Genomic DNA, 13,065 nt, shown 5'->3' on the forward strand with positions numbered 1-13,065 from the left:
CTGAGACTGTGATCCCAAGTTCTAGACTCTCCAACCAAGAGAAACAGCCAATCAGCATTTGTGTGAGGAAGTGCTTCCTGACCTCACCCTGAACGGCCTGGCTCTGATTTTAAGGTTGTGATTCCTTGTTGTGGACTCCTCCACCAGAGGAAATTGTTTCTCTCCATCCACCCTATCAACTCCTTTAATCTTAAACACCTCAATTAGATCACCCTTTAATCTTCTATATTTTTCATAATTTACAACTGTCATCACTTTAAGTACAGGGTCATAGAACCACAGAAATTTACAGAATTGAATGAAGCCATTCCAGCCCATCGTGTCCATGCCGGCCGACAAAGAGCTATCAAGCCATATCCCACTTTTCAGCTCTTGGTCCGTGGCCTTGTAGGTCACGGCACTTCAAGTGCATATCCGAGTTCGTTTTAAATGCAACAAGGGTTTCTGCCTCTACCACCCTTTCAGGCAGTGGGTTCCAGACCCCCACCATCCTCTAAACCTACCACTTTAAATCTACGCCCCCTGGTTGTTGACCCTCTGCTAAGGGGAATAGGTCCTTCCTATCCACTCCAACTAGGCCCCTCATAATTTTATACACCTCAATTAGGTCTCCCCTCAGCCTCCTCTGTTCCAAAGAAAACAACCCCAGCCTATCCAATCTTTCCTCATCGCTAAAATTCTCCAGTCCAGGCAACATCCTCGTAAATCTCCTCTGTACCCTCTCCAGTGCAATCACATCTTTCCTGTAATGTGGTGACCAGAACTGCATGCAGTACTCCAGCTGTGGCCTAACTAGTGTTTTATACAGTTCAAGCATAACCTTTCTGCTCTTGTATTCTATGCCTCGGCTAATAAAGGCAAGTATTCCATATGCCTTCTTAACCACCTTATCTACCTGTCCACCTACCTTCAGGGATTTGTGGACCTGCACTCCAAGGTCCCTTTGTTCCTCTACACTTCTGAGTGTCCTACCATTTAATGTGTATTCCCTTGCCTGTTCGCCCTCCCCAAATGCATTGCCTCACTCTTCTCCAGATTGAATTCCATTTGCCACTGTTCAGCCCACCTGATCAGTTCATTCATATCTTCCTGCAGCTGACAGCTTTCTTCTTCGTTATCAACCACACAGCCGATTTTAGTATCATCTGCAAAATTCTTAATCATACCCCATACATTTAAGTCTAAATTGTTGATATATACCACAAAAAGCAAGGGACCTAGTGCTGAGCCCTGCGGAACCCCACTGGATATAGCCTTCCCGTCACAAAAACACCCATCGACCATTACCCTTTGCTTCCGGCCTCTGAGCCAATTTTGGATCCAACTTGCCACTTTGCCCTGGATCCCATGAGCTTTTACTTTCATGACCAGTCTGCAATGTGGGACCTTATTAAATGCCTTGCTAAAATCCATATGCACTACAGCAAACACACTACCCCTCATCAACCCTCTTTGTTACCTCCTCAAAAAATTCAATGAAGTTAGTCAGACCCGATCTTCCCTGAACAAATCCACGCTGGCTGTAGTTTATTAATCTGTGTCTTTCTAAATGAAGATATATCCTGTCCCTTAATGCTGGGGTATATAGAGACCCAGCTAAGAAAGCCCTATACAGCCAGCGCCTCACAGCCAATCTGGCGTGCCTTGATGACCCTGAGATGCTGAATACCCACAGCGCTTGGTCTGCCCTCCAGGTCTCTGTAACCAGTGGCTGTGAAGAGACACTTGGTCACTCAACCAGGAAACATCAGGACTGGTTTGATGAAAATGATCAAGAGATCGAAGAACTAATAGATCGCAACGCAAAGCATTTCTGAGCCTCAAACAACAATCCAACTCGGGAGCTGCAAAACAACATTACAGATGGCTCAAGGCTCAGGTCCAACTAAAAACTCAGGACCTAAAGAACAGGTGGTGGATGGAGAAAGCACAGGAGATACAACAACTGGCCGATAGTCACGGTATGCGAGGATTCTTCACGGCAGTCAAGGCCACCTACGGTCCAAACTCCCAAGGCCCTACCCCACTCCTGGCCAAGAACGGGGAAACACTCATCAAGGACACCGAGGCTGTCAGGGCCCGATGGAAGGAGCACTTTGAAGATCTCCTCAATCAAGACTCTGCCTTTGACTCGAGTGTTCTCGGCTCCATCCCGCAGCATCTCAGTGAAACTCCAACGTCACACGAGGTAGGCAAAGCCATAAAACAGCTCAAGAACAACAAGGCTACGGGTGCGGATGGAATCCCTGCTGAGGCGCTAAAGTATGGCGGAGAGGCACTGTTGGCGCGGATACATGACCTCATTTCTCTCATCTGGAGGGAGAGCATGCTGGGAGATCTCAGAGATGCAGTGATTGTCACCATTTTTTTAAAAAAAGGGGCCGAATTCGACTGCGGCAACTACAGGGGAATCTCCCTGCTATCAGCCACTGGGAAAGTTGTTGCTAGAGTTCTCCTCAATCGTCTTCTCCCTGTGGCCGAGGAGCACCTCCCGGAATGACAATGTGGATTTCGTCCCCTACGGGGCACAACGGACATGATCTTTGCAGCGTGACAGCTGCAGGAAAAATGCAGGGAGCAGATCCAGCCCTTATACATGGCCTTTCTCGATCTTACAAAGGCCTTTGACACTGTCAACCATGAGGGTCTATGGAGCGCCCTCCTCCGTTTCGGATGCCCCCAAACGTTTGTCAACATCCTTCGCCTGCTTCACGATGACATGCAGGCCGTGATCCTTCTCAACGGATCCATTACAGACCCAATTTACGTCCGGACCGGGGTCAAACAGGGCTGCGTTATCGCTCCAACACTTTTCTCAATCTTCCTCGTTGCCATGCTCCACCTCACAATCAACAAGCTCCCCGCTGGAGTGGAACTAAACTACAGAACCAGTGGGAAGTTGTTTAACCTACGCCACCTCCAGGCCAGGTCCAAGATTACCCCAACCTCTGTCGTGGAGCTGCTGTATGTGGACGATGCCTGCGTCTGTGCACATTCAGAGGCCGAACTCCAGGATATAGTCAATGTATTCACTGAGGCATATGAAAGCATGGGCCTTACACTTAACATCCGTAAGACAAAGGTCCTCCACCAGCCTGTCCCCGCCACACAGCACTGCCCTCCAATCATCAAGATTCATGGCATGGCCCTCGACAACGTGGACCATTTCCTATATCTCGGGAGCCTTTCATCAACAAAGGCAGACATTGATGCGGAGATTCAACATCACCTCCAGTGCGCCAGTGCAGCCTTCGGCCATCTGAGGAAAAGAGTGTTTGAAGACCAGACCCTCAAATCTACCACCAAGCTCATGGTCTACAGGGCTGTAGTAAAAGCCGCCCTCCTGTATAGGTCTAAGGCATGGACGATGTATAGAAGGCACCTCAAGTCGCTGGAGCTATATCACCAATGATGTCTCCGCTAGATCCTGCAAATCCACTGAGGGCAGGCGCACCAACATCAGTGTCCTCATCCAGGCTAACATCCCCAATATTGAAGCACTGACCACACTCGATCAACTTCGCTGGGCAGGCCACATAGTTCGCATGCCAGATATGAGACTCCCGAAGCAAATGCTTTATGCGGTGCTCCTTCATGGTAAACGAGCCAAAGGTGGGCAGCGGAAACGTTGTAAGGACACCCTCAAAGCCTCCCTGGTAAAGTGCGACATCACCACTGACACCTGGGAGACCCTGGCCGAAGACCGCCCGAGGTGGAGAAAGTGTATCCGGGAGGGCGTTTAGCTCAAAGAGTGAAGAGGTTAGGCGCAGGCAGTGGAAGGAGCGCGCGGCAAACCAGCCCCACTCACCCCTTCCCGCGACGAATGTCTGTCCCACCTGTAACAGGGTCTGTGGCTCTCGTATCGGACTGTTCAGCCATCAAATAACTCACTTTGGGAATGGAAGCAAGTCTTCCTCGATTCCGAGGGACTGCCTATGAGGATGATTCCTGGTCTATCTTTGTCCTTTTCCATAACTACCCGAAATCCAATTGAATTATGATCACTACCACCAAAATGCTCTCCCACTGATACCCCTTCCACCTACCCAGCTTCATTTCCTAAAACAAAGTCCAGAACCACCCTCTCTCTTGTTGGACTTGTTACATACTGGCTTAAAAAGTTCTCCTGAATGCATTTTAGAAATTCCGCACCCTCTATACCATTCACACTAATTCTATCCCAGTTAATATTCGGGCAGTTGAAATCCCCGCCTATTACTGCCCTATTGTTTTGCACCTGTCAGAAATGTGCCTACATATTTGCTCTTCTGGCTCCCTCTGACTGTTTGGGGGTCTATAATACATCCCCAGCAGTGTGACTGCCCCTTTTTTGTTCTTCAGTTCTCCCATGTGGCCTCAGTTGATGATCCTTCTGACATATCATCCCTCCTCACAGCTGTAATTGTTTCTTTAATCAATACTGCGACCACCCCCCTCCATTTTTATCCCCGTCTCTATCCCATCTGAAAACCCTGTAACCAGGAATGTTGAGCTGCCATACTTGCCCTTTCAGCCATGTCTCAGTAATAGTTATATTATACTCCCTTGTATTTGTGCTCTCAGCTCATCTGCCTTATTCCCATGACTCCTTGCATTGAAGTATATACCATTAAGCACTGCCAAACTGCCTTGTCATCTATTTTATAGACCTTGTTTCCTCCGTATTCCAAATTCACTTTATACTTTCTTGATTTCCAATTTCAGCTTTGCTTCTCTCCATTCTGAATCCATTCTCAGGTTCCCATCCTCCTGCCAAGTAATTTAAACCCTCCTCAACCAAACTACCAAACCCCACCATGAGGATACTGGTTCCGGCTATGTTGCCAAACACCTTAAATCCGTGTCCTCTGGTTACCGGCCCTTCTGACACTGAAAATTGGTTCTCCTTATTAAGAGGGTTGGTGGGCTGGAGGAAGTTACAGAGATGGGGAGAGGCGAGGCCTTGCAGGGATTTGAACAAGAGGAGGAGTATTTTAAAGGCTGAAGCCACCAGCCATCTCCCCCAGTGCAGAATGTGACTCACTATTAACAGGAAGGATTTTTGTTTAAGTACTAAAGATGCATAATGAGAGATCAATCTCTGTCCCTTTAACTAACAGTGACATGAGGGAAATGAATGACGTGTAAACACCTGGTCCACTTGCAGACAGAATTGGTGGTGAAAACTGGGAGTGGAGGAGAAACAGTCTAGAAATGTGTGTTGATTTGGATTTCAGCACAGCAGGAGGGACAATGTGTGGGACAGAGATTTACAGGTTTGGAAGAGCAAGAGTGGAAAGAATGTTCCATGGAAACTAGATGTGTCTATTCTGAATTTCTGTCTTGTACTGACAGTGATGAGTTTTGTTATCTCCTTTTACAGCGTATTAGAAGGGGAGATTTTCAGACAGGAAACACAAACCAAACATCACGTCAAGATCTGACGGAGTCAATCGATTCATCAGGACCTGAATATCATCGGCCTCTGAAAGTGGAAGGAGAAATGTTTGCCTGTTCTGTCTGTGGGAAAAGATATCAAACATCAGTGTGACTGGAAAGGCACCGAGACACACACACCCTAAGTGAGAGTGTTCCAGTGCACTGCCTGTGGAAAGTGCTTTATCCAGTTACACAGCCTGAAAAATCATCGCACCATTCACAACTGATTGGCCAACCATGGAGAGTCACAAGGATACCCGCACCATGGAGAAACCATGGAAATGTGGGGACTGTGGGAAGGTATTTAGAAAACCGTGAGCTGGAAATTCATCGACGCAGTCACACTGGGGAGAGGCCGTTCATCTGCCCCGTGTGGGGGAAGGGATTCACTGGGTCTTCCCAACTTGTAACTCACCAGAGAGTTCACACTGGGGAGAGACTGTTCACCTGCTTGGAGTGTGGGAAGGGATTCACTCGGTAATCCGACCTGCTGACACACCAGCGAGTTCACAAGTGACTGCAGGGGTTGGAATCTGTTGTTATTGCTGCTGTTAATCACATCCCGACTGAACCACGTTCATTCTGACAGTTGGGGTTTGTTTCTGTTGATGTTAATAACCCTACAACTGGGCTGGACTATAATATTCTGGATATATTGCTGATTTTGTTCTTGGGGCTGCAGTGTCCATTTAAGAAACGCTGTGTGTTATCTTTCCCCTTAATTCAGCGACTCTCAACAGAAATTTAGTTTGCAATAAAATTATGAACTTTTACTTTAATCCTAAGTTGAGCTTTGGTACAAAATCTACAATAGTATGAAAGTTTCCACTGAAGAACATCTCCAATTAGAAAGAGCTGGCTGACAATTCTTACTGACTTGCACATTGCACACAGTGGCCCCTCCATTATCCACAAGAAGGGGAATGGGAATTGGTGGGGAATCAGTGTCCCCAAATGTTGCCCCTCCCGTCTGGTGTAGCAATCCCCTCGGCACAGGAATAGAGACAAGTCCAGACCAAAAGTGTACACAGTACTCCAGCTGTGGTCTTACCAACGCCCTGTACAGGTGTAGCAGGGCTTCCCTACTTTTATACTCCAACCCCCTTGCAATAAAGGCCAGCATTCCATTTGCCTTCCTGATTGTTTGCTATACTTGCATGCTAACTTTTTGCATTTCATGTCTAAGAATGCCCAGATCTCTTTGTATTACAGCATTTTGTAATCGTCCTCATTTAAATAATAATTTTTTTAATTTTTCCTACCAAAGGGGATAACCTGACATTTTACCATATTATAGTCCATCTGCCAGATTTTTGCCCACTCACTGAGCCTATCCAAATCCCTTTGTAGATTATTCACGTCCTCCTCACAACTTGCTTTCCACCCATCTTTGTATCAGCAGCAAATTTGGCTGCATTACACTAAGTCCCTTCATCCAAGTCATTAATATAAATTATAAATAGTTGAAGCCCCAGCACTGATCCCTACAGCACACCACCAGTTACAGTTTGCCAACCTGAAAATGACCCATTTATCCTAACTCTCTGTTTTCTGTTAGTTAACCAATCCTCTATCCATGCTAATATATTACCCCCAACCCCGTGAGCTCTTCGCTTGTGCAGTAACCTTTTGTGTGGCACCTTATCGAATGCTTTCTGGAAATCCAAATGTATGACATCAACGGGTTCTCCTTTATCCACTCTGCTCATTACATCCTCAAACAACTCCAGCAACTTTGTCAAACATGATTTCCCTTTCATAAAACCATGCTGACTCTGCTTGACTGCAATATGATTTTCTAAATGTCCTGCTACTTCTTCCTTAATGATGGGCTCCAGTATTTTCCCAATGACATGGTAGGCTAACTGGTCTATAGTTTCCTGCTTTCTGTCTCCGTCTCTTGAATAGGAATGTAACATTTGCGGTTTTCCAGTCCGCTGGGACCTCTCCAGAATTCAGGTAATTTTGGTAGATTACAAACAATGTATCCACTATCTTTGCAGCCGCTTCTTTTAAGATCCGAGGATGCGTGCCATCAGGTCCAGGGGACTTGTCCATTTGTTTGCTTAGTACTTTATCTCTAGTGATAGTGACTGTTTTAAGTCCCCCCTCCCCCCACCCCTCACCACCATAATAGCTCCTTGATTATCAACTGTTGGGATGTTTTTAGTGTCCTCTAACGTGAAGACCAATACAAAATATTTGTTCAAAATCTCTGCCATTTCCATGTTTCCCAATATTAATTCTCCAGTCTCATCCTCTAAAGGACCAATGTTTACTTTAGCTACTCGGTTCCTTTTTATATATCTGTAGAAGCTCTTACTGATATTTCTTGCTAGTTTGCTCTCAGCTGCTATCTTCTCTGTCATCATTTTTTTAGTCGTCCTTTGCTGGTTTTTAACAATTTCCCAATCCTCTGGCCTTCCACTGTCCTTCACAACATTGTTTGCCTTTTTTTCAATTTGATACCATCCTTTACTTTCTTAGTTAGCCAGGGATGGTTCAGCCTTCTCTAAGCATCTTTGTTTCTCACGAATAAATCTTTGCTGAGAGTTATGAAATATCTCCTTAAATGTTTGCCACTGCATTTCTACAGTCTTACCCTTTAACATACTTTCCCAGTCCACGTGGTGTCAGTGACGCTGGTGTGCCGACAGGGTGATGAGTGAGTGAATCCCTTCCCACACTCTGAGCAGAACGACCTCTCCCCGGTGTGACTGTAGCGATGAGTTTCCAACAGGGATGGGTAATTGAATCTCTTCCCACAGTCCCCACATTTCCACGGTTTCTCCATGGTGCGGGGTTGTCCGTGTGTCTCTCCAGGTTGGACGATCAGTTGAAGCCTGGTCCCCACAGAACATGTGTACGGTTTCTCCCCAGGGTGAATGGTGCGATGTTTTTTCAGGCTGTGTAACTGGTTAAAGCTCTTTCCACAGTCAGTGCACTGGAACAATCTCATTCGGGTGTGTGTGTCTCGGTGCTTTTCCAGTCACACTGATATTTGAAATCTTTTCCCACAGGCAGAACAGGCAAACATTTCTTCTTCCACTTTCAAAGACCGATGATATTCAGGTCCTGATGAATTGAGTGACTCCGTCAGATTTGGTTTGGTTTGAGTTTCCTGTCTGTAAATCCTCCCCTTCTAATACCCTGTAAAAGAGTTCACAAAAGTCATCACTAAGTCCTGGGCCGAAAATCAAAACAGACAATTCCAGCTTCCATGGAATATTCTTTCCTCTCTTGTTCCCACAAACATGTGATCCAATCAAATTAAAAGGCGGCAAAATAAGCAACAAAAGCAAAGGGCACCTTCCCAAATAAACCAGAATGTTGTTCCCAGTGTGTATGAGATACTCCGTACCCTGAGGTGCCACCGGTCACGGAAGGCATCAAGGAACCAGTGCACACCGCATGTTCCCTCTCCAGGGCCATCCGGGCACCGACAAGACAAAAGACCACAAGAATTAAGCACAAGAATAAGCCATACGGTCCCTCGGGCCTGTTCCACCATTCACTATGATCATGGCTGATCTTCAACCTCAGCTCCACTTTCCTGCCTGATCTCCATATCCCTTGATTCCCCCAGAGTCCAACAATCTATATATCTCAGTCTTGAATATACTCAACACCCACAGCCCTTTGGGGTGGAGAATTCCGAAGATTTACAACCGTCTGAGCGAAGAAATTCCTCCTCATCTCAGTCTTATATGGCCGACTCCCTTATTCTGAGACTGTGGGCCCTATTTGGAGACTCTCCAGTCAGGGGAAACAACCTCTTAGCATCTACCCTGTCAGTCCCCCTCAGAATTTTACATGTTTCAATGAGATCCCCTCTTATTCTTCTAAACTCCGGAGAGTATAGGCCCATACTGCTCAATCCCTCCTCATAGGACAATCCCCCCATCCCGGGAATCAATCTGGTGAACCTTCATTGCACTCTCTCTAAGGCAAGGATATCCTTCCTCAGATAACGAGACCAAAACTGTGCACAGTACTGCAGGTGTGGTCTCACTAAGGCCATGTACAATTGTAGCAAGACTTCCTTACTCTTGTACTCCAACCCCCTGGCAATAAAGGCCAACATGCCTTCCTGATCGCTTGCCGTACCTGCATGCCAGTTCGCTGTGTTTCCTGTACGAGGACACCTAAATCTCTCTGAACACTAACATTTATTAGTTTTTCACCATTTAAAAAATATTCTGTTTTTCTATTCTTCCTACCAAAGTGAATAACCTCACATTTCCCCACATTATACTCCTCCATCTGCCACCTTATTGCCCACTCACTGAACCTGTCCATATCCCTTTGCAGGTTCTTTGCATCCTCCTCACAGCGTACTTTCCCACCTGGCTTTGTATCGTCAGCAAACTTGGATACATTGTACTTGATCCCTTCATCCAAGTCTTTAATATAGACTGTAAATAGCTGAGGCCAAAGCAAAGCTAAGACCAAAGCTGACCGATCCTTGCAGTACCCCACTAGTTACAGCCCGCCAACCGGAACATGTCCCGTGTATCCCGACTCTCTGTCCGTTAACCAATCCTCTATCCATGCTAATATATTACCCCCAACTCCGTGAGCTCTCAATTAGCATTTTATGTGGCACATCAAATGTGTTTTGGAAATCCTGCACCATTACAGCCACTGGTTCCCCTTCATCCACCCTGCTGCTGACATCCTCAAAAAGCTTAATAAATGTATTAAAGACGATTTCCCTCCCACAAGACCATGTTGAGAGCAGACTGAGAGCCTGATTTTCTCAGTGTTCTGTTACACTTGTGTAGTAATGGATTGCAGCATTTCCCCCCAGGACTGATGTCAGACTAACTGGCCCCGAGTTGCCCGTTTTCTCTCTCCCTCCTTCCCTGACCGTGGAGGAGAGGCAGGCAGCCAGAGTGAGCCAGCCCCTGGGCCTGTCACCGCGGGGGGGGGCAAACCCGGGCTCAGCCTGTGGGCTGTGATTGGGGCCTGAGGCCTACAGCGGGTGTGGGTGAAGCTCCCCGGCCCACCCGCGGTTCCACACCCTCCGCCGCCCCCACAATCTCCTCCCGCCTCCCCGAAGGGTCTGACCCACTCGAGCTCGGGGCAAACGCCGGAGCCGCAGGTTATTGTTGGGGGCCTGAGGCCTACCCCGGGTGTTTAGAAAGCCTCCCCGCCGGTTCCGGGGCTCCCCTGCGCCACCGCCGCTTCCTCCTCCTCCCCGCTCCGGAACCTTCTCTCCGCCTCCGGCTGTTGGGCGGCGCGCGCACTCGAGCGGCACGTGACCCGGGACCACGGCCTGATTGACGGGAGCTCCCGACCAATGGGGAGTGAGACCGCGGGAACAGTGGGCGGGCGGCCGAGGGTGACGCGCGCTGGAACGTGTTGACGTCATGAAGAGTACAGACGTCATGATACAATGCAACTTGGTTTTCCTGAGTGAGGGAGGCTGGGGGTCAAGGTTGATTTGATTCTGTGCTGACCCTTGACCTCCCTTGCTCCCAAGTGCAGGAGAGGTTGCACATTCCAGCTGCTCACTGTGGGGGTTGTCAGCGGATCCCAGCCTGGGCTGCAGTTGGGGAGACTGCAGTTAACCTCAGTGCCCTGGGCTCCTGCTACTGATCACTGTCCACTCACCCCAGCAGCAAAGGCCAAGTCTGCAAAGGGGGCGTTGTTTTGGACTGTGATGCCCCCAAGGTTGAATAGGCTGCCAACAATCACTGCATACCCTCACACATTGGCCCTTTGGACGGGCACCAGAAGGCAACCAGTGGATCTCCTCACTGTAGAGGAATAGGAGGATATGTTGATAGGGTGGGAGGAGGGTCGTGTGGAGTTTAAACCCCGACATGGACCAGTTGGGCCGAATGGCCTGTTTCTGTGCTGTGTTCTATGAAATACCATGAGAGGTCAAATCAAGGGAATAAGCAAAAACAAAAACAAAAACTTGTATTTATATAATGCCTTTAATGTGTAAAACGTCCAAAGGATTTTCACAGAGTATTATAAGACAAAAACTTGACACCAAGCCACATAAACAGATATCAGGACAGGTGACCAAAAGCTTGGTCAAAGACATAGGTTTTCAGGAGCAGATTAAAGGAGGATTGAGAGGCGGAGAGGTTTTAGAGATTGGGGTCAAGGCAACAGAAGGTTGAGCGATTACCATCAGGGATGCTCAAAAAGGCAGAATTAGAGGAGAGCAGATATCTCAGCGGTTGTGGGGCTGGGGGAGATTACAGAGATAGGGAGGGGCGAGGCCATGGAGCGATCTGAAAACAAGCATGAACATTTTGAAATCGAGGTGTTGCTTAACCAGGAAGAATGCAGGTCAACGATGCTTCCCCAGCATTCTAGGCACACTCGCCTTCCCTCGTTCACCTGGACCTTGCTGGCTGCGATATTTCATCCTGCGACCTCACTTCCACTTGCTTCTGCAAGAAAAAAACAAAACAAAAAATAGCACCGCTCTGTGAGAGGTCTTCCCTCCACAGCTCAAACTTAGGTTATATGGATTACATTTCCATTCCCGAATGCTTGAGCAGCAACTCCTATCTATTTAGATAGTCAATTTTATTTTCACACAAACCTATGTCCAGCCTTTGTGATTGAACAATACAAAAGGTATCTGCAATGTGTTTGCTGCAAGTTCTTTATCTTCCCTCTTGAGCAATCTGTCGTGGAAGATAACACATAATTCCAAATCATTCATTCCAGGCATTTTTTTCAAAAAGTCTTACATTCAATTTTGTCACCATGCTGTGGTATTCAAGATCCATTACTGCAGATAAGAAGTTGAACATAACTGGAGTTCTTCTTTTTGTTCCAGCAAAGATCAAGGTCGTTTACACCTTGAAGTTATTTCCAAATTAAAGGACCCTCTCGGTAACGTTGCACCATCTGCACCATCATCATCATCATCATTATCATCATAGACAGTCCCTCGAAATGAGGATGACTTGCTTCTATGCAAAAAGAGATGAGTTCACAGGTTTTTCAATGATGGACCTAATATTCCGGATCCCGAACTACATCCTGAAGGGTGGAAGATGCCTGTGCCTGGATTTTTTTAACATGTGGTTGCACACCAGCCACCCCTACTCTCCAACTGCTTGCCCCAACCCCTCCTCCACCCCCTCACCCCAACCCCCCTCACACTAACCCCTCCTTCACCCCCTCACCCCAACCCCCCTCATCCCAACCCCTCCTCCACCCCCTCACCCCAACCGCCCTCATCCCAACCCCTCCTTCACCCCCTCACCCCAACCCGCCTCACCCCAACCCCCCTCACTTCAACCCCCCTCACCCCAATCTCTCCTTCACCCCTCGCCCCAACCCCCCTCACCCCAACCCCCCTCACTCCTACTCTGCAACCCCCCTCACCCCAAGCCCCCTCACACCAAACCCTCCTTCACCCCAACCCATATTTCACACATCCAATTTCATTTTGACCATCACTTCGACCAATGATCCACACTGGAGGTAAATATCAGGAGCTTCTGTGTGATGGTGAGGTGATCACTGGACAATAAAGCTCGGAGACCGGTGGTGGGCAGCTCATTATCCCCAGTGTGATTTAGTCCCCTTTCCCACTGAACACTGTGGACAGACATGGTCACCTTGGTAACGGAATGGTCAGTGTGACATCACTTTCTGAACAAGACCACA

At 47.7% G+C, this 13,065-nt stretch overlaps 1 protein-coding gene across 6 annotated transcripts in view; it reads right to left on the minus strand.

Annotated features, from left to right (window-relative positions):
• Positions 1–10,665, minus strand: part of LOC139248867 (zinc finger protein 436-like) — a 194,950-nt gene extending 184,285 nt beyond the window's left edge. For 3 of the 6 annotated variants that reach the window (XR_011591111.1, XR_011591113.1, XR_011591110.1), the window contains exons 1-2: positions 10,549–10,655; positions 8,021–8,568 (exon numbers count right to left, since the gene is read on the minus strand). The gene's annotated coding sequence lies outside the window, so the exon portion shown is untranslated. Of the gene's footprint in view, positions 1–8,020; positions 8,569–10,548 lie in introns of all 6 variants that reach the window. The other 3 variants (XR_011591112.1, XR_011591109.1, XM_070872213.1) reach the window with 3 other exon arrangements.
• Positions 10,666–13,065: the final 2,400 nt, after the last annotated feature.

This window comes from Pristiophorus japonicus, unplaced genomic scaffold, assembly GCF_044704955.1.
Source record: "Pristiophorus japonicus isolate sPriJap1 unplaced genomic scaffold, sPriJap1.hap1 HAP1_SCAFFOLD_298, whole genome shotgun sequence".
Lineage (NCBI taxonomy): Eukaryota > Metazoa > Chordata > Chondrichthyes > Pristiophoridae > Pristiophorus > Pristiophorus japonicus.